The sequence below is a fragment of the Rhinopithecus roxellana genome, chromosome 7, assembly GCF_007565055.1.
Source record: "Rhinopithecus roxellana isolate Shanxi Qingling chromosome 7, ASM756505v1, whole genome shotgun sequence".
In the NCBI taxonomy this organism is placed as follows: Eukaryota; Metazoa; Chordata; class Mammalia; order Primates; family Cercopithecidae; genus Rhinopithecus; species Rhinopithecus roxellana.
Genome location: NC_044555.1, coordinates 127,095,444 through 127,115,152, shown reverse-complemented (window position 1 = coordinate 127,115,152; position 19,709 = coordinate 127,095,444).

Here is a 19,709-nt window from a genome sequence, read left to right as displayed (position 1 = left end):
AAAAAAAAAAAAAAAAAAAGGCAAAACTACCCACAAAGAAAAACCTAGGCACAGATAGCCTCACTAGTGAATTCTACCAAATATATGATGATGAATTAATAACAGTTCATCACATTCTCTTCCAAATTAAAAAGGAAGAAGGAACGTCTCCCAACTGATTCTATGGGACCAATATTATCCTGAGAGAGAAAAACAGACAAAAACATCACAATCATAAAAAAACACTGCAGACCAATATCTCTTATGAATATGGATACCAAAATTCACCACAAACACTAGCAAACTGAATCCAGCAAAATCCAAAAAAGAATTATGTTTCATGACCAAGTGAGATTTATCACAGGAATGCAAGTTTGGTTCAACATTTGAAAATCAATTAGTATAATACATTACATCAATAAAACAAGAAAATTACATGATCATCTCAGTAGACACAGAAAAATCATTCGACAAATATCCTAACACTATTTCATTATTTTAAAAAACACTCCACAGACTAGAATTAGAAAGAACATCCTCAAATTGATTAAGGGTATCTACAAGAAACCCACAGCTAACAGCGTACTTAGTGGTGAAAGACTGCATGCTTTCCAGTAGATGGAAAACCAGACGAAGATATCGATCTGTTCTCACAATTTTTATTCAACATTGTACTGCAAGTTTTAGGCAGGGCAATTAGGCAAGAAGATGAAATAAAAGACATCCTGATTGGAAAGGAAGACATAAAATGATCTCTACTCACAGATGACATGATCTTGTATGTAGATAATGCTAAGGAATCTGAAAAGAACTATTAGAACTAACAAGCAAATTCAGCAAGTTTTTAGGGTACAAAATCAATATACAAAATTCAATTTTATTTCTATACATTTGCAATGAACAATTCAAAATGAAATTAAGAAACAATTCCATTTATAGTAGCATCGAAAAAGTATAAAATATTTAGGAAGAAATTTAACAAAAGAGGTGCAAATCTTACACTCTGCAAACTAACAAATATTGTTCAATAAATGTTAGAATATCTAAATAAATTGAAAAATATCCCATGGTTGTGGATGAGAAGACTTAATATTGTTAAGGTGGCAATACCCTTTGAATTGATCTATAGATTCAGTGCAATTCCTAACATAATCTCAGGTGTATTCCTTTTAGAAATTGACTAGCTGATTCTAATATTCACACGGAATTGCAAATGACCCAGAATAGCCAGAATAATCATGAAAAAGAGGAACAAACCTGGAAGATTCACACCTCTGATTTCAAAATGTACTAAAAAGCAGTAGTAATCAAAACAATGTTTTACTGCCATAAGGATAGACATAGAACAATAGAATAGAATTGAGAGTACAGAAATAAACCCATACACCTATGGTCAATTGATTTTTGCCAAGACCATTCAACAGGGAAGAAGAGTTGTTTTAAAAAACTGCTGGAATGCGCAACCCACTTGGGCCCCCTTCCATGCTGTGGAAGCTTTGATCTTTCACTCTTCACAATAAATCTTGCTGCTGCTCAAAAAAAAAAAAAAAAACTGCTGGAACAACTAGTTAGCCACATGTGAAAGAGTTAAATTGAGGGGCGGAGCAAGATGGCCGAATAGGAACAGCTCCAGTCTCCAACTCCCAGCGCAAGCGACACAGAAGACCGGTGATTTCTGCATTTTCAACTGAGGTACTGGGGTCATCTCACTAGGGAGTGCCGGACAATCGGTGCTGGTCAGCTGCTGCAGCCTGACCAGCGAGAGCTGAAGCAGGGCGAGGCATCGCCTCACCTGGAAGCGCAAGGGGGAAGGGGATCCGTTTTCCTAGCCAGGGGAACTGAGACACACAATACCTGGAAAATCGGGTAACTCCCACCCCAATACTGCGCTGTAAGCATACAAGCACACCAGAATATATCCCACACCTGGCCGGGAGGGTCCCACGCCCACGAAGCCTCCCTCACTGCTAACACAGCAGTCTGCCGCGATCTATCCGCAAGGCAGCAGCGAGGCTGGGGGAGGGGCGCCCGCCATTGCTGAGGCTTAAGTAGGTAAACAAAGCCGCTGGGAAGCTCGAACTGGGTGGAGCTCACAGCAGCTCAAGGAAGCCTGCCTGTCTCTGTAGTCTCCACCTCTGGGGATAGCGCACAGCTGAACACCAACAGGGGAAGTAGCGGGAGCCGGTGCAGACGCGAACGACTCTGTCTGACAGCTTTGGGGAGAGCCGCGGATCTCCCAACGCGGAGGTTGAGATCTGAGAACGGACAGACTGCCTGCTCAGGTGTGTCCCTGACCCCTGAGTAGCCTAGCTGGGAGAAATCCCCCACTAGGGGCAGTCTGACACCCCACACCTCACAGGGTGGAGTACACCACTGAGAGGAAACTTCCAAAGGAAGAATCAGACAGGTACACTCGCTGTTCAGCAATATTCTATCTTCGGCAACCTCTGCTGCTGATACCCAGGCAAACAGGGTCTGGAGTGGACCTCAAGCAATCTCCAACAGACCAACAGACAGTCCTTTTGACTGTCAGAAGGAAAACTATCAAACAGGAAGGACACCTATACCAAAACCGCATCAGTACGTCACCACCATCAAAGACCAGAGACAGATAAAACCACAAAGATGGGGAAGAAGCAGGGCAGAAAAGCTGGAAATTCAAAAAATAAGAGCGCATCTCCCCCTGCAAAGGAGCGCAGCCCATCGCCAGCAACGGATCAAAGCTGGTCAGAGAATGACTTGGACGAGAGGAGAGAAGAAGGCTTCAGTCTATCAAACTTATCAGAGCTAAAGGAGGAATTACGTACCCAGCGCAAAGAAACTAAAAATCTTGAAAAAAGAGTGGAAGAATTGACAGCTAGACTAATTAATGCAGAGAAGATCATAAACGAAATGACAGAGATGAAAACCATGACACGAGAAATACGTGACAAATGCACAAGCTTCAGTAACCGACTCGATCAACTGGAAGAAAGAGTATCAGCGATTGAAGATCAAATGAATGAAATGAAGCGAGAAGAGAAACCAAAAGAAAAAAGAAGAAAAAGAAATGAGCAAAGCCTGCAAGAAGTATGGGATTACGTAAAAAGACCAAATCTACGCCTGATTGGGGTGCCTGAAAGTGAGGGGGAAAATGGAACCAAGTTGGAAAACACTCTTCAGGAAATCATCCAGGAGAACTTCCCCAACCTAGTAGGGCAGGCCAACATTCAAATTCAGGAAATACAGAGAACGCCACAAAGATACTCCTCCAGAAGAGCAACTCCAAGACACATAATTGCCAGATTCACCAAAGTTGAAATGAAGGAAAAAATCTTAAGGGCAGCCAGAGAGAAAGGTCGGGTTACCCACAAAGGGAAGCCCATCAGACTAACAGCAGATCTCTCGGCAGAAACTCTACAAGCCAGAAGAGAGTGGGGGCCAATATTCAACGTTCTTAAAGAAAAGAATTTTAAACCCAGAATTTCATATCCAGCCAAACTAAGTTTCATAAGTGAAGGAGAAATAAAATCCTTTACAGATAAGCAAATGCTTAGAGATTTTGTCACCACCAGGCCTGCCTTACAAGAGACCCTGAAGGAAGCCCTAAACATGGAAAGGAACAACCGGTACCAGCCATCGCAAAAACATGCCAAAATGTAAAGACCATCGAGGCTAGGAAGAAACTGCATCTACTAACGAGCAAAATAACCAGTTAATATCTAATGGCAGGATCAAGTTCACACATAACAATATTAACCTTAAATGTTAATGGACTAAATGCTCCAATTAAAAGACACAGACTGGCAAACTGGATAAAGAGTCAAGACCCATCAGTCTGCTGTATTCAGGAGACCCATCTCACATGCAGAGACATACATAGGCTCAAAATAAAGGGATGGAGGAAGATCTACCAAGCAAATGGAGAACAAAAAAAAGCAGGGGTTGCAATCCTTGTCTCTGATAAAACAGACTTTAAACCATCAAAGATCAAAAGAGACAAAGAAGGCCATTACATAATGGTAAAGGGATCAATTCAACAGGAAGAGCTAACTCTCCTAAATATATATGCACCCAATACAGGAGCACCCAGATTCATAAAGCAAGTCCTTAGGGACTTACAAAGAGACTTAGACTCCCATACAATAATAATGGGAGACTTCAACACACCGCTGTCAACATTAGACAGATCAACGAGACAGAAAGTTAACAAGGATATCCAGGAATTGAACTCATCTCTGCACCAAGCGGACCTAATAGACATCTATAGAACTCTCCACCCCAAATCAACAGAATATACATTCTTCTCAGCACCACATCGCACTTATTCCAAAATTGACCACATAATTGGAAGTAAAGCACTCCTCAGCAAATGTAAAAGAACAGAAATTATAACAAACTGTCTCTCAGACCACAGTGCAATCAAACTAGAACTCAGGACTAAGAAACTCAATCAAAACCGCTCAACTACATGGAAACTGAACAACCTGCTCCTGAATGACTACTGGGTACATAACGAAATGAAAGCGGAAATAAAGATGTTCTTTGAAACCAATGAGAACAAAGATACAACATACCAGAATCTCTGGGACACATTTAAAGCAGTGTGTAGAGGGAAATTTATAGCACTAAATGCCCACAAGAGAAAGCAGGAAAGATCTAAAATTGACACTCTAACATCACAATTAAAAGAACTAGAGAGGCAAGAGCAAACACATTCAAAAGCTAGCAGGAGGCAAGAAATAACTAAGATCAGAGCAGAACTGAAGGAGATAGAGACACAAAAAACCCTCCAAAAAATCAATGAATCCAGGAGTTGGTTTTTTGAAAAGGTCAACAAAATTGACAGACCGCTAGCAAGGCTAATAAAGAAGAAAAGAGAGAGGAATCAAATAGATGCAATAAAAAATGATAAAGGGGATATCACCACTGACCCCACAGAAATACAAACTACCATCAGAGAATACTATAAACGCCTCTACGCAAATCAACTAGAAAATCTAGAAGAAATGGATAATTTCCTGGACACTTACACTCTCCCAAGGCTAAACCAGGAAGAAGTTGAATCCCTGAATAGACCAATAGCAGGCTCTGAAATTGAGGCAACAATTAATAGCCTACCCACCAAAAAAAGTCCAGGACCAGATGGATTCACAGCTGAATTCTACCAGAGGTACAAGGAGGAGCTGGTACCATTCCTTCTGAAACTATTCCAATCAATAGAAAAAGAGGGAATCCTCCCTAACTCATTTTATGAGGCCAACATCATCCTGATACCAAAGCCTGGCAGAGACACAACAAAAAAAGAGAATTTTAGACCAATATCCCTGATGAACATTGATGCAAAAATTCTCAATAAAATACTGGCAAACCGGATTCAGCAGCACATCAAAAAGCTTATCCACCATGATCAAGTGGGCTTCATCCCTCGGATGCAAGGCTGGTTCAACATTCGCAAATCAATAAACGTAATCCAGCATATAAACAGAACCAAAGACAAGAACCACATGATTGTCTCAATAGATGCAGAAAAGGCTTTTGACAAAATTCAACAGCCCTTCATGCTAAAAACGCTCAATAAATTCGGTATTGATGGAACGTATCTCAAAATAATAAGAGCCATTTATGACAAACCCACAGCTAATATCATACTGAATGGGCAAAAACTGGAAAAATTCCCTTTGAAAACTGGCACAAGACAGGGATGCCCTCTCTCACCACTCCTATTCAACATAGTGTTGGAAGTTCTGGCTAGGGCAATCAGGCAAGAGAAAGAAATCAAGGGTATCCAGTTAGGAAAAGAAGAAGTCAAATTGTCCCTGTTTGCAGATGACATGATTGTATATTTAGAAAACCCCATCGTCTCAGCCCAAAATCTCCTTAAGCTGATAAGCAACTTCAGCAAAGTCTCAGGATACAAAATTAATGTGCAAAAATCACAAGCATTCTTATACACCAGTAACAGACAAGCAGAGAGCCAAATCAGGAATGAACTTCCATTCACAATTGCTTCAAAGAGAATCAAATACCTAGGAATCCAGCTTACAAGGGATGTAAAGGACCTCTTCAAGGAGAACTACAAACCACTGCTCAGTGAAATCAAAGAGGACACAAACAAATGGAAGAACATACCATGCTCATGGATAGGAAGAATCAATATCGTGAAAATGGCCATACTGCCCAAGGTTATTTATAGATTCAATGCCATCCCCATCAAGCTACCAATGAGTTTCTTCACAGAATTGGAAAAAACTGCTTTAAAGTTCATATGGAACCAAAAAAGAGCCCGCATTGCCAAGACAATCCTAAGTCAAAAGGACAAAGCTGGAGGCGTCACGCTACCTGACTTCAAACTATACTACAAGGCTACAGTAACCAAAACAGCATGGTACTGGTACCAAAACAGAGCTATAGACCAATGGAACAGAACAGAGTCCTCAGAAATAATACCGCACATCTACAGCCATCTGATCTTTGACAAACCTGAGAGAAACAAGAAATGGGGAAAGGATTCCCTATTTAATAAATGGTGCTGGGAAAATTGGCTAGCCATAAGTAGAAAGCTGAAACTGGATCCTTTCCTTACCCCTTATACGAAGATTAATTCAAGATGGATTAGAGACTTAAATGTTAGACCTAATACCATAAAAACCCTAGAAGAAAATCTAGGTAGTACCATTCAGGACATAGGCATGGGCAAGGACTTCATGTCTAAAACGCCAAAAGCAACGGCAGCAAAAGCAAAAATTGACAAATGGGATCTAATTAAACTAAAGAGCTTTTGCACAGCAAAAGAAACTACCATCAGAGTGAACAGGCAACCTACAGAATGGGAGAAAATTTTTGCAACCTACTCATCTGACAAAGGGCTAATATCCAGAATCTACAAAGAACTCAAACAAATATACGAGAAAAAAACAAACAACCCCATCAAAAAGTGGGGAAAGGATATGAACAGACATTTCTCAAAAGAAGATATTCATACAGCCAACAGACACATGAAAAAATGCTCATCGTCACTCGCCATCAGAGAAATGCAAATCAAAACCACAATGAGATACCATCTCACACCAGTTAGAATGGCAATCATTAAGAAGTCAGGAAACAACAGGTGTTGGAGAGGATGTGGAGAAATAGGAACACTTTTACACTGTTGGTGGGATTGTAAACTAGTTCAACCATTATGGAAAACAGTATGGCAATTCCTCAAGGATCTAGAACTAGATGTACCATACGACCCAGCCATCCCACTACTGGGTATATACCCAAAGGATTATAAATTATTCTACTACAAAGACACATGCACACGTATGTTTATTGCAGCACTATTCACAATAACAAAGACTTGGAATCAACCCAAATGTCCATCTGTGACAGACTGGATTAAGAAAATGTGGCACATATACACCATGGAATACTATGCAGCCATAAAAAGGATGAGTTTGCGTCCTTTGTAGGGACATGGATGCAGCTGGAAACAATCATTCTTAGCAAACTATCACAAGAACAGAAAACCAAACACCGCATGTTCTCACTCATAGGTGGGAACTGAACAATGAGATCACTTGGACTCGGGAAGGGGAACGTCACGCACTGGGGCCTATCATGGGGAGGGGGGAGGGGGGAGGAGGGAGGGATTGCATTGGGGAGTTATACATGATATAAATGATGAATTGATAAAAAAAAAAATAAAATAAAATAAAAAAAAAAAAAAGAGTTAAATTGTACCCTTACCCCATATACAAAAATTAACTCAAAATTAATCAAAGATGTAAATGTAAGAGCTAAACTTATAAAACTCTTAGAAGAAAATATAAGGTAAATATTCATGACCTCAAAATTGGCAAAGTATCCTTAGATACAACACCAAAAACACAAGTAACCAAAGAAAAAAAATAGATAAATTAAACTTCATCAAACTTAAAAAATGTTGTGCTCCAAAAGATACTATCAACCCAAAGACAACCTAGAGAATGAGAGATCATATTTGCAAATCGTATATGTCTAATAAAGGACTTGAATATGGTTTGGATTTGTGTCCTTACACAAATCTCATGTTGAATCAGAGGAGGGACTTGGTGGGAGGTGACTGGATCATGGGGAGGATTTCTCCCTTGCTGTTCTCCTGATAGTGAGTCAGTTCTCATGAGATGTGATGGTTTAAAAGCATGTGGCACTTCCTTTTTTGCTCTCTCTCTCTCTCCTGCCACCATGTGACGAAGGTGCTTGTTTCCCCTTCACCTTCTGCCATTATTGTAAGTTTCCTGAGGCCTCCCAGTCATGATTCCTGTTAAGCCTGTGGAACTGTGAGCCAATTAAACCTCTTTTCTTCATAAATTGCCCAGTCTCAGGTAGTTCTTTATAGCAGTGTGAGAACAGATTAATACAGACTTATATCTAGGATATATAAAGAACTCTTACAACTCAACAATAAAAAGAAAAAGAACCCAATTTGAAAATAGGCAAAGGATCTAGACATTTCTCCAAAAAAGATATACAAATAAACCAATAAGCACATGAAAAGGTGTTCAACATCATTAGTCAGTGGGGAAATGCAAATCAAAACTACAATGTGTTACCACGTCACACCCATGAGGATGATTAGAATCAAAGAGTGAAATAATGACAAATGTTGGAGAGGATGAGGAGAAATTTCAACCCTCATACACTACTGGTGGGAATGTGAAATGGTGCAGCCACTTTGGAAAATGGTCTGGCAGTTTTTCAAATGGTTAAACCTAGAGTTGTCATATGACCCAGCAATTCTCAACTCAAAAGAAATTAGGCCGAGCATGGTGGCCTGTAATCCCAGCACTTTGGGAGGCCAAGGCAGGCAGATTACTTGAGGTCAGGAGTTTGTGACCAGCTTGGCCAACGTGGTGAAACCCTGTCTCTAATAAAAATACAAAAATTAGCCAGGCGTGGGTGCGGGGAGGGAGAGCATCAGGAAGAATAGCTAATGGATGCTGGGCTTAATACCTAGGGGATGAGATGATCTGTGCGTGCCTGTAATCCCAGCTACCCTGGAGGCTGAGGCAGGAGAATTGCTTGAACCCAGGAGGCAGAGGTTGAAGTGAGCTGAGATCATGCCACTGCACTCCAGCCTGGGCAGCAGAGTGAGACTCCATCTCAAAAGAAAAAAAACGAGAGAGAGAGAAATGAAAACACATTTTAAATTTGTCCACATTTTAAAATTGTACACAAGTGTTTACAGGAGTCTTATTCATAATAGTTAAAACGTGGAAACAACCCAATTGTACATCAACTAAAAAATGGATAAACAAAATGTGGTATGTTAATATAATATAATATAATATAGCTACAAAAAGGAATGAAGTACTGATACAAGATCTCACATGGATGAAGCTTAGAAACATTACGCTAAGTGAAACAAGCTAGTCACAAAAGACCACATATTATATGATTCCATTTATATTAAATGTCCAGAACAGGCAAATCTAGAGAGACAGAAAGTAGATTAGTGGTTGGTTAGGGCTGCAGGAATGGGGGATAGAGAGACAATACCTAGAGTACCTGGCTTCTTTTTGAGGTGATAAAAATGTTCTAAAATTGTGTTGATGCACACACTGGGGCCTGTCAGAGGGGAGCGTGGGGGTAGGGAGAGCATCAGGAAGAATAGCTAATGGATGCAGGGCTTAATACCTAGGTGATGGGATGATCTGTGCAGCAAACCACCGTGGCACATGTTTACCTACGTAATAAACCTGCCCATGCTGCACATGTACCCCTGAACTTAAAATAGAATTTGAAGAAAAAAATGTGGTGATGGTTGCGTAACTCTGTGAATATAATACTATCATTGAATTGTACCCCTTAAATGGATGAATTATGTGGTGTGTAAATTATATTTCAATAAAGTTGATTTTTTTAAGAAAAAAGAATGCTGCCAATCCATGGGCGGGGGGGGTGGGAAATGAAGATAGGGGAAAGCCCTCTGGGCAGAGGCAATACATATAAGGCACATGCAAATAAAATATGTGCAGAACAATGTAAACAGTTTAATAACGTCATCACTAACACCTACTATGTTGCAGGCACTTTTCTAGATCATGGGATATGCAGCGAACAATATTTACAAAAGTACCTATCCTTGTGGAGCTTACATTGTAATAGGGGAAACATATTAAAATCCCTAAAGAACATAGTACATTAGAAAAGTGTTTAAGTGCTAATGAGAAAAAAATAAATAAGACTTGAAGGTATTGCATAAGGTGGGGGTGCAATGTTATACAAAGTAGGAGCTCTTGAGTAAAACAGCTGAAGAAAGGAAGGAAACAGTGAATCTGGGGGAAGAACATTCTAGATGGCACAGCAAATACAAAGGCTAGTGTAAAAATGTATCTATCATTTATGAAGAGCCAGATTATGTAAGGCTTTTTAGATTATTGTAAGGACTTTGACTTTGCTCTGAGTGAGATGGGAAATTACTGTAGGATTTTGTGGCTATAACGGGATCAGTTTGGCTACTGCGTTGAGAATAGATTGAAGGGGCTAAGTTCACAAACAGCAAGAGCAATCAGAAGAATACAATAATCATTCAGAAAAGTGAAAATGGTGGTTTGGACCAGATTGTTAGCAGTGGGTGTGGTAAGAAATGGTCACATTTTGGACATATTATGAAGGTAAGAACTTCAGTATCTCCAGATGGGTTGGATTGTATGGCATAAGGGGAAAAGAGGACTCTAGGATGATATAAAGCCATAAGACAGCATGTAAATTCACTGAAACCATGATGATTTTATTTGTACTAGAACATAAAGAATGTGAAGGTGGGAGATGTGCTTGGAAGGTAGGTAGGGATAAGAATATAGAAGACCTGGCCAGGCACAGTGGCTCACGCCTATAATCCCAGCTCTCAGGGAGGCAGAGGCGGGAGGATAGTTTGAGCCCAGGAGCTCGAGACCTGCCTGGGTAATATAGCGAGACCCCGTTCTCCACAAAAAGAAAAAAAAAAAAAAGACAAGAAAAGAATATAGAAGACCTTATATTTCACGCATATAACCTTGTACTTTTTCTGATAGAGAGTTGTTGAAATGAGCAGAAATATGTAGTTAGACTTGTTTCAAACAGACTTGTTTCATAACACTGGTAAAAGTATGCAGAAAATACCAGAGACATACAAACAATTTAGGAGGCTATTACCGCATTCAGGAAAGAGTTGTCATACAAATGTTTCTCCAGTCCCTCTACACACTAGAGCAGACACAGGATAGGACAGATACAAGAAAGACTAAGGAGGTAGACTTGGCAGGACTTAATGGTTGTTTGGTTATAGGAAATGAGGATAAAAGAAGAGTTGAGAGTGATACTTGATATGGTTTGGATCTGTGTCCCCACAAAATCTCATGTGGAAATGTAATCCCCAGTGTTGGAGGTGGGGCCTGGTAGAAGGTGATTGGATCATGGGGGCAGATCTTTCATGGCTTGGTGCTGTCCTTGCTGTAGTGAGTCAGTTGTTGCAAGATCTGGTTGTGTAAGAGTGTGTGGCACCTCCGGCCTTTTTCCTGTTGCTCCTGCCTTCCCCATGTCACCTGCCTGCTCCTGCTTGACCTTCCACCATGAGTAAAAGCTCCCCAAGGCCTCCCTAGAAGCCAGCAGATGCACGTGCCATGTGTCCTGTACAGCCTGCAGAACCCTGACCCAGTTAAACATCTTCTTTATAAATTACCCAGCCTTAGGTATTTCTTTCTAGCAACACAAGAATGACCTAACACAATACCCTATCCTAAGTTCTACTTTCAACAACTGCTGGATGGTAGCACCATTTACTGTGACACGAAACACAAGAAGGGGGGGAAAGCTCTGGATATTAAAAGGAAAAAAAAACCCTATGATATGCTAAATATTAACATAGTAAATTTGAGAAACCCTTGGGATCAGCCTGGGTTCTCAAAGCTAGCCTCTAAGTTAATTTTGTTAATCTTGTCCATGTGGGAAAAGCATCCACTGAATTTGTCTGCACAAGCACTGTGGTTGGCTTGAACACTACATTTCTGTGTAAAATAATTTAATATTTAGACTTTCAGGATCTGGTTTACAGGAGTGTACCTCACCACCTCATCCAACCCTCCAAACTTCTCATTCTCCAGCTTTCTAGTTGACACAAAATTAAGTCCCCAGCCATTCAATGCTAAAGGTCAAACTTAGCCTTACAGTGAATTCCTTGAGCCACGAGTATCTCTGTAAGGTGCCTACTTGAGTAGCAGCAACCCAGCCTCTCTCATGCTGACATTGTCATGGCAACAAGGAAGTGTGTTTTCTCTTCTTTTTAAAATCCAGACTATGTATTTTATTTTTATTTTTATAAAGTTTGAAATATATGGAAGATTAGGCCAGGCATGGTAGCTCATCCCAGCACTTTGGGAGGCCAAGGCAGGAGAATTGCTTGAGCCAGGCAATTCTCAATTGCTTGAGGCCAAGGCAGGAGAATTACTTGAGTTTGAGACCAGCCCAGGCAACATAGCAATACCCCATTTCTACAAAAAAATACACAAAATTAGCTGGGCATAGTGGCACATGGCTGTAGTCCCAGCTACTCCAGAGGCTGAGTTGGGAGGATCACCTGAGCCCAGAGAGTTCGAGGCTGCAGTGAGCTATGATCATGCTACCGCACTAAAGCATGGGTGACAGAGTGAGACCCCGTCTCAAATATATATGTGTAGAAAGAAAAAAGAAAAGAAAAAAACCCAAAGTGGGTGTTTTTAATTTAATCTTTTGCTGACACCTAGTGCCAGAACTCTGCATATTCAGCTACCTGCTCCAAATAAGAAAAAAAAAAAAAAAATAGAATTAACAGGATTTTTAAATTGCCATGAATTTGACAAAAAAGATTATTTATTTTAGCAAACAATATTTATCTTATCTTTATATTATACTTTTCACATAATTTCCCACATTTAAATAACAGCCTTTTAAAGTATTCAGACTCCAGGCCTTCTAAATGTCTAAGAATTCAATGTTGAGGCAATTTCTTCCTATTCTCATTTTTGGTTCCCTGCTGGGGGAATTGCTAAGAGTGCATAGCGGCCCAAGTAGTTCAGAATTTAACTCTTTGTAAGTTTTAAAGCACTTAGAATAAATTTCCCTTGGAAATCGTATGGGATGAGTCTGGAGTCCACGATGTTTTCATAACTATGCTTTTCAATCATTCTCAATTTCACATTATGGGTTTACACTAAACAGCAAAAATTTACCCTTTCATGTAATTATTATAAGTGCTCATTTCTTTTTTCTTTTCTTTTTTTTTTTTTTTTTTTGAGATGGCGTCTCGCTGTGTCGCCCAGGCTGGAGTGCAGTGGCGCGATCTCGGCTCACTGCAAGCTCCGCCTCCCGGATTCACGCCATTCTCCCGCCTCAGCCTCCGAGTAGATGGGACTACAGGCACCCGCCATCACACCCGGCTAGTTTTTTGTATTTTTAGTAGAGACGGGGTTTCACCAAGTTAGCCAGGATGGTCTCGATCTCCTGACCTCGTGATCCACCCTCCTCGGCCTCCCAAAGTGCTGGGATTACAGGCTTGAGCCACCACGCCCGGCCTATAAGTGCTCATTTCTAAAGAGGAACGAATTTGTAAATAAAGGGAGGGAAGAGTGACTTCTTATGGTATGAAATAATTTTGAGGAGAAACACGATTTGTATACACATCATTACAAATAGGGCTTAAACTATTTGTGGTAGCTAAAACTTGTGGGCAGAAAGAATTCAGGAGGATTGCATCTGTATTTGATGGTGTTATAGCTACAGAGGCAAAGGAAGAAATGAAAATGTAAGGTTTGTAAAAATGAATGAACCAGTTTTCTGCTTGAATCTCCATCTACTGGCTGTGTGAACTTAGTTGTGTGAGCCTCAGTTTCCTCATCTCTAAACTAGAGATGATGATGATAATGTGCTTGCCTTATAGGGTTGCTGTAAGGATTGAAGTATTCTAAAGAATTTCTGACACATGGCAAGTGCTCAATAAACAATAGCAGTAATAGCAGCATTAAAAATAACTAGGCTTAGCCTGTAACTATAACTAGGTAAAATAACTAGGCTCAAGCCTGTAATCCCAGCACTTTGGGAGGCCGAGACGGGTGGATCACGAGGTCAGGAGATCGAGACCATCCTGGCGAACACGGTGAAACCCCGTCTCTACCAAAAAATACAAAAAACTAGCCGGGCGTGGTGGTGGGTGCCTGTAGTCCCAGCTACTGGGGAGGCTGAGCCAGGAGAATGGCATGAACCTGGGAGGCGGAGCTTGCAGTGAGCTGAGATCTGGCTACTGCACTCCAGCCTGGGCGACAGAGCGAGACTCCGTCTCAAAATAAATAAATAAATAAATAACTAGGCTTACCCCAATGCCTCCTCTTATGGAGTCTAATGCTGTCAAAAGAAGGGGGCTCCTTGTTGTAAATGTTCCAGAGCACCTTGGAAAGTAACTATGACCACCTCAGCTTCAGTACCAGGTGCCACAGATCCAAGGTCAAGCGGCCCCTGGGAGGTCATAGAGGCATGTTTCCAGAGGGCACTTGAAATCAGTATGAACAGTCAGTCTTACTCAAGGGCAGAGAAACAGGGTAATAAAGTCTAGATTCTTTAACCTTGCCTCACTGCCCATTCACTGCCCTGTCCTTCAAAGAAACAAAACTGCTTTCTGTGGAACAAAGTGGCTAATATAAGATAGGCTCAGACTAACTTAGATTTGAATTCAAGCTCTACCACTACCCAACTGTTCCACTATGTACAAGCTAATCTTGTACATAGTCTTGTACATAATCTTAGATCAGAGAAGCTAATCTTCTCTGAGCCTTAATTCCTTCATTTGTAAAATTGGATATAATAATAATGATACCTAACTCAAGGTTATTGCTAGGATTAAATGAAATGATGTGTGTAAATCACTTTGCACAGTGCCTGGCAAATAATCTGTAATCAAGAAATTATTATCAGGCTGGGTGTGGTGGCTCACGCCTGTACACCTAGCACTTTGGGAGGCTGAGGCAAGTAGATTGCCTGAGCACAGGAGTTGGAGGCCAGTCTGGGCAATATGGTGAAACCCCATCTCTACTAAAAAATACAACAACAACAAAAAAATTACCCAGGGATTCTGGAGTGTACCTGTAGCCCCAGCTACTGGGGAAGCTGAGGCAGGAGAATCGCTTGAATCCAGGAGGCAGAGGTTGCAGTGAGCTGAGATTGCACCACTGCACTCCAGCCTGGGCGACAGAGCAACTGTCTCCAAAACAAAACAAAACAAAACAAAACAAAAGATAAGATAAATTATTATCATTACATGATTAAATCATCCAACTTGCCACCACATCAAATATGGCCTTGATATTGAGACGAGCTTGGCAATTTCAAATGGATTTTAATAATCTGAGAAGCCTGTCTTACATGTCATTTCTTTCTGTGGCTTAAACCTGATCATAATCACCATTTGTTAAACACCTACCATATGCTGGGTATTTAGGCACTTTTTCTTACTTAATCTTCACATCAAATATGGCCTTGATATTGAGACTAGCTTGGCAATTTCAAATGGATTTTAATAATCTGAGAAGCATGTCTTACATGTCATTTCTTTCTGTGGCTTAAACCTGATCATAATCACCATTTGTTAAACACTTACCATATGCTGGATACTTAGGCACTTTTTCTTACTTAATCTTCACAACACCCTAATAAGGTAGATCTATTAATATTTTCCCTTCACACGTGATGAAAGGGAAGCTCAGAGAAGGTAAGAAGTAACTTGCCTCAGGCTACATATGCAGCACAGACAATGGTTGAAGCTGGCATGGATGTCGCTGGCCCCTGATTTTGTGTATTGCAGTTCAGACCTTTGTAAAAACACATTCCATGGCCTCCTACAGCCTCCAGGGGAAAAGTCAACCCCCTTAGCTTATTACTCAAGGCTTTCCCCTATGGTTCTAGCCCCTACCGATTCCTCTGGCCTCCTTGCCTACTGCCTAATCACCTTCTCCAGGAAATCTTCCCTGATACCCTTCCTAAGTCTCCCATAAAACCCTGGCCGATATCTGTATCACAGGATGTGCCACGCTATACTGTAAGTGTTGGTTGTACTGTCTATATTCCTCAAAAATGCTGGTAAAGTGCTTGGCACAGAGTAGGAATTCAATAAATGTGTGATAAATGAATGAGTGGATATATTAATGAATATCAAGTAAGAAAGCCCCAAATAATGTCCTGCCGTTTTATAGAACAGTGGTGCTTAAAGTGTGGTCCCTGGGCCAGCAACAACAGTGTCATCTGGGAACTTAGATATGCAAATTACAGATCCTGACCCAGACCTACTGAATAAAAAACTCTGGGGTTGAGACCTGGCTGTCTGTGGTTTCACATCACCTCCAGGTGATTCTGATGTACATATATTAGGAGTATAGGGGTATAGTTATTATTAGCACTAATTCTTTAAATTTATTTGGTACTTGATAGATTACAAAATAATTTTCCAACTACTATCTTTCAAATCAAGGATGAAATGGAGAGGGAAAAATCGTTAAGGAATTCAGATCTATTTTAAACACATCCCTATTTAGTACGCCTCTCAGTTCGGAGAAACTAACTTTGTCAGCAGTCACACATGGAAAAGGAAATTTGTGTCTTTGTAGGAGTGTCTGCCTGGCCAGGTTGGGGTAGTGTCCTCTGTGGTCAGCAGCACCTCTAGTGAAATCTCATTGGTTGGATGAAGGATTCCAGGTGAGCAAAACTGAATGTGATTAAATTCTCATTGAGGCTGTAGGAAAGCTAAAGCTATAGGAAGAAAGGCTTACTCATGTAGGGGATGAGGGATACACGAGTATTTTTTAGTGCTTTATGCAGACATGATGTTTCAGTAAGTGAAAGAAGCCATTCACAAATTTATCTGAACCCATTGTCAGTTTACCCACAAAAAAAAAAAGAAATGTTCTTTAACTCTCTCCAGAAAAAAAAAAAACTGTGAAAGACACTAAAATGTTAATAGCAATTTTCTCCAAGTAGTGGGATTATACTTTTATTTTATAATTTTTTTTGCAAATAACATTATTTTTATGAGAAAAAGATAATAATAAAGGTATAAAATTGGTTTTGTGTACTGGGGGAGCCTGACATACAGAACTAATGATTAACTAATGATTGGTGTAGCTGGAGGCAGGATTGAAAGAGAAGATTGGAATATTAGAGGGTAGGAGCTAGAAAGAATCCAGGACAATTTAGCTGATATCAATGGGGCTCCTAAAGCATTGAAATAAGATTTCTGTAGGCAAAGATTGAGGACACTACTGGCTCAAGCTTTCTGGTAATTCAAGAGCAACTTCTAGCAAAAGAGAAGGGAAGAGCCTGGATGGAAAATAGATAGCCATGTATAGAAAATAGATGGATAGCCATGGGCTTTTTCCTAGGACCTAGAAGGCAAGAGGGCTCATTTGGAGAGTGAAAAGTTAGGGTAAAATATCCCAGGCAGTTGGTGGCTCCAAGGATTGCAACTTAAGGAGGTAACAACTTGAAAACAAGAAAGGGATAAGTAAGCAACTGGTACCTGTAGCAAACATCCAGCACTTTAAACTTGTGCCAAACTAATTTCATAAAATGAGATTATGGTCCTATTACTTATATTATCTGCATATAATGCACACACTGTGGTTTCTTCACACTATGGTAAAAATGGGTTGTGTTCTTTAAAATAATACCTGAGCAATACTTTGGAGAGGAGGTTGATGCAGAATTAAAGCAAAAGTTGTGAATCTCAAGGGCATGATCTCTAGAGAAGTCCTCCCATTCCCCTCTTCCCATATTCAAGCCTTCGGAGTGGAAAATTATTACTTGAGCAATTTCTATTTATTGAGCAATTAGTATTTGGAAGGCTAAATGCTTTGAATGGATTTCTCATTTATTCTTTACGAGTTAGATACTGCTATTATGCCCAACTTTACCAATGAAGGAATGGAGGTGTAGCTTGCAAAAGGGCAGTGTTAGGACTGTCTGGCTCTGAAGCCCAAATTCCTTCTAAAACACTTCCCTGCATTTGTTAGTCCTGAAAATACCCTAAAGCAAGTAACAATCACTATAAAATGCTAAAATTAGTAATACCTACTGTGAGGTTATAAAGTGATATGGTCATACTGCATTGGTGGGAATGTGAATTGGTGTGACCTTTCTGAAGGACAATTTGGCAATACTTACCAGAAGAATTTTAAGTGCAAGTGCCTTTTGTTTCAATTATTGAATTACTAGAAATTCACCCTAAACATTAACCGACAATGATATATGTCCAAGGCGTTTAGTGCAAAAACCCAGAAGCAATCAGTGTCCTTCAAAGGGGAGCTGGCTAATTAACTTATGATACAGTCATGCAATAAAAATTAAGAAGGCCAGGCATGGTGGCTCATGCCTGTAATCCCAGCACTTTGGGAGGCCAAGTTGGGAGGATCCCTTGAGCTCAGGAGTTGGAGACCACCATGGGCAACATAGTAAGACTCCATCTCTATTTGAAAAAATAAATACATTAAATTAAATTAGCTGTGTGTGGTGGCATGCACCTGTAGTCCTAGCTACTCAGAAGGCTGAGGTGGGAGGATCACTTGAGTACAGGAGGTCGAAGCTGCAGTGAGCTATGATCATGCTACTGCCCTCCAGCTTGGGTAACAGAGGGAGACACTGTCTTAAAAAAAATAAATTTTAAAAAGTAAGGTACAGAATAGTGTGTATAGTGTGATTACTTTTGTAATGCAGTAATTTTTAAATATATATAGAAGGTAGATTGATATACTGACATATGAATAATGTTCCCTCCAAAAGAACGTAAGAAGCTTCTAACAATAAATACCTTTGTGAAGAGTAACTGAATTATTATTTTCGTGTCACTTGCAGATATTTGAGCTTTTAAAATTTTGTTCCCTCCATGTTTGCTATTTTTAAAAAATTAACACTTCATTAAATCTTTTGAATAAAAACCAAATAGCATTTATTGAGGCTTTATAATGTGCAAGAGACTGTGCTAAGCACTTTACCTGTAATATCTCATTACATTTTCACATTAACTTCTTATCTATCTCCTTTTTACAGGTGAGGAGTTAGAGGCTCAGACAAGTGAAATCACTTGCTTGGAGACACAGAGCTAGAATGTGGGGGAGCTGCAATTTTAACGTACTTCTGTCTCATTTCAGAGCCCTAGGTCTCAACTGCCAGGCCACACTCTTCTAGTTGCTCTTTATACCCTCATTGCTTAATGAGAGTACACTGAAAACAACTGGAGTCTAATGAGATAATGTATGTGAAAATACTTTTCTAAGTATAGAGATGTTTGGGGAGGGCAGGCAGGGGTAGGGAATCTGTTTATATTGGGCAGACCTGTCCACTGACCCCTAGACAGTCAGGATTTTTAGATCAACAACTTTCTTTTGTTCCTCCTTTAAAAATATTATAAAGTTATATTTACTTCCTTTTTCCCTGATTATTGTTTATAAATTAAAATAATATGGAGAAATAAAAGCCATTTCATAATAGTCCTCACCCATAATTACTTTGTTTCAGATTTGAATGGCTATGTAATTATTACACACCCGCGTTTTACATAAACAGTAGCAACTAGACATTTGTTCAGTATCTTGCTTTTTCAGCCCTACAGTATACCTTGGCCATCTTTTTATACAAGCACTTACAAATCTACTTTTCTCTTTTAAAGTAGCTGCATAATATCCTGCAGGTAGGTAGGTTGGTAGATAGAGAGATGATAGATAATAGATATA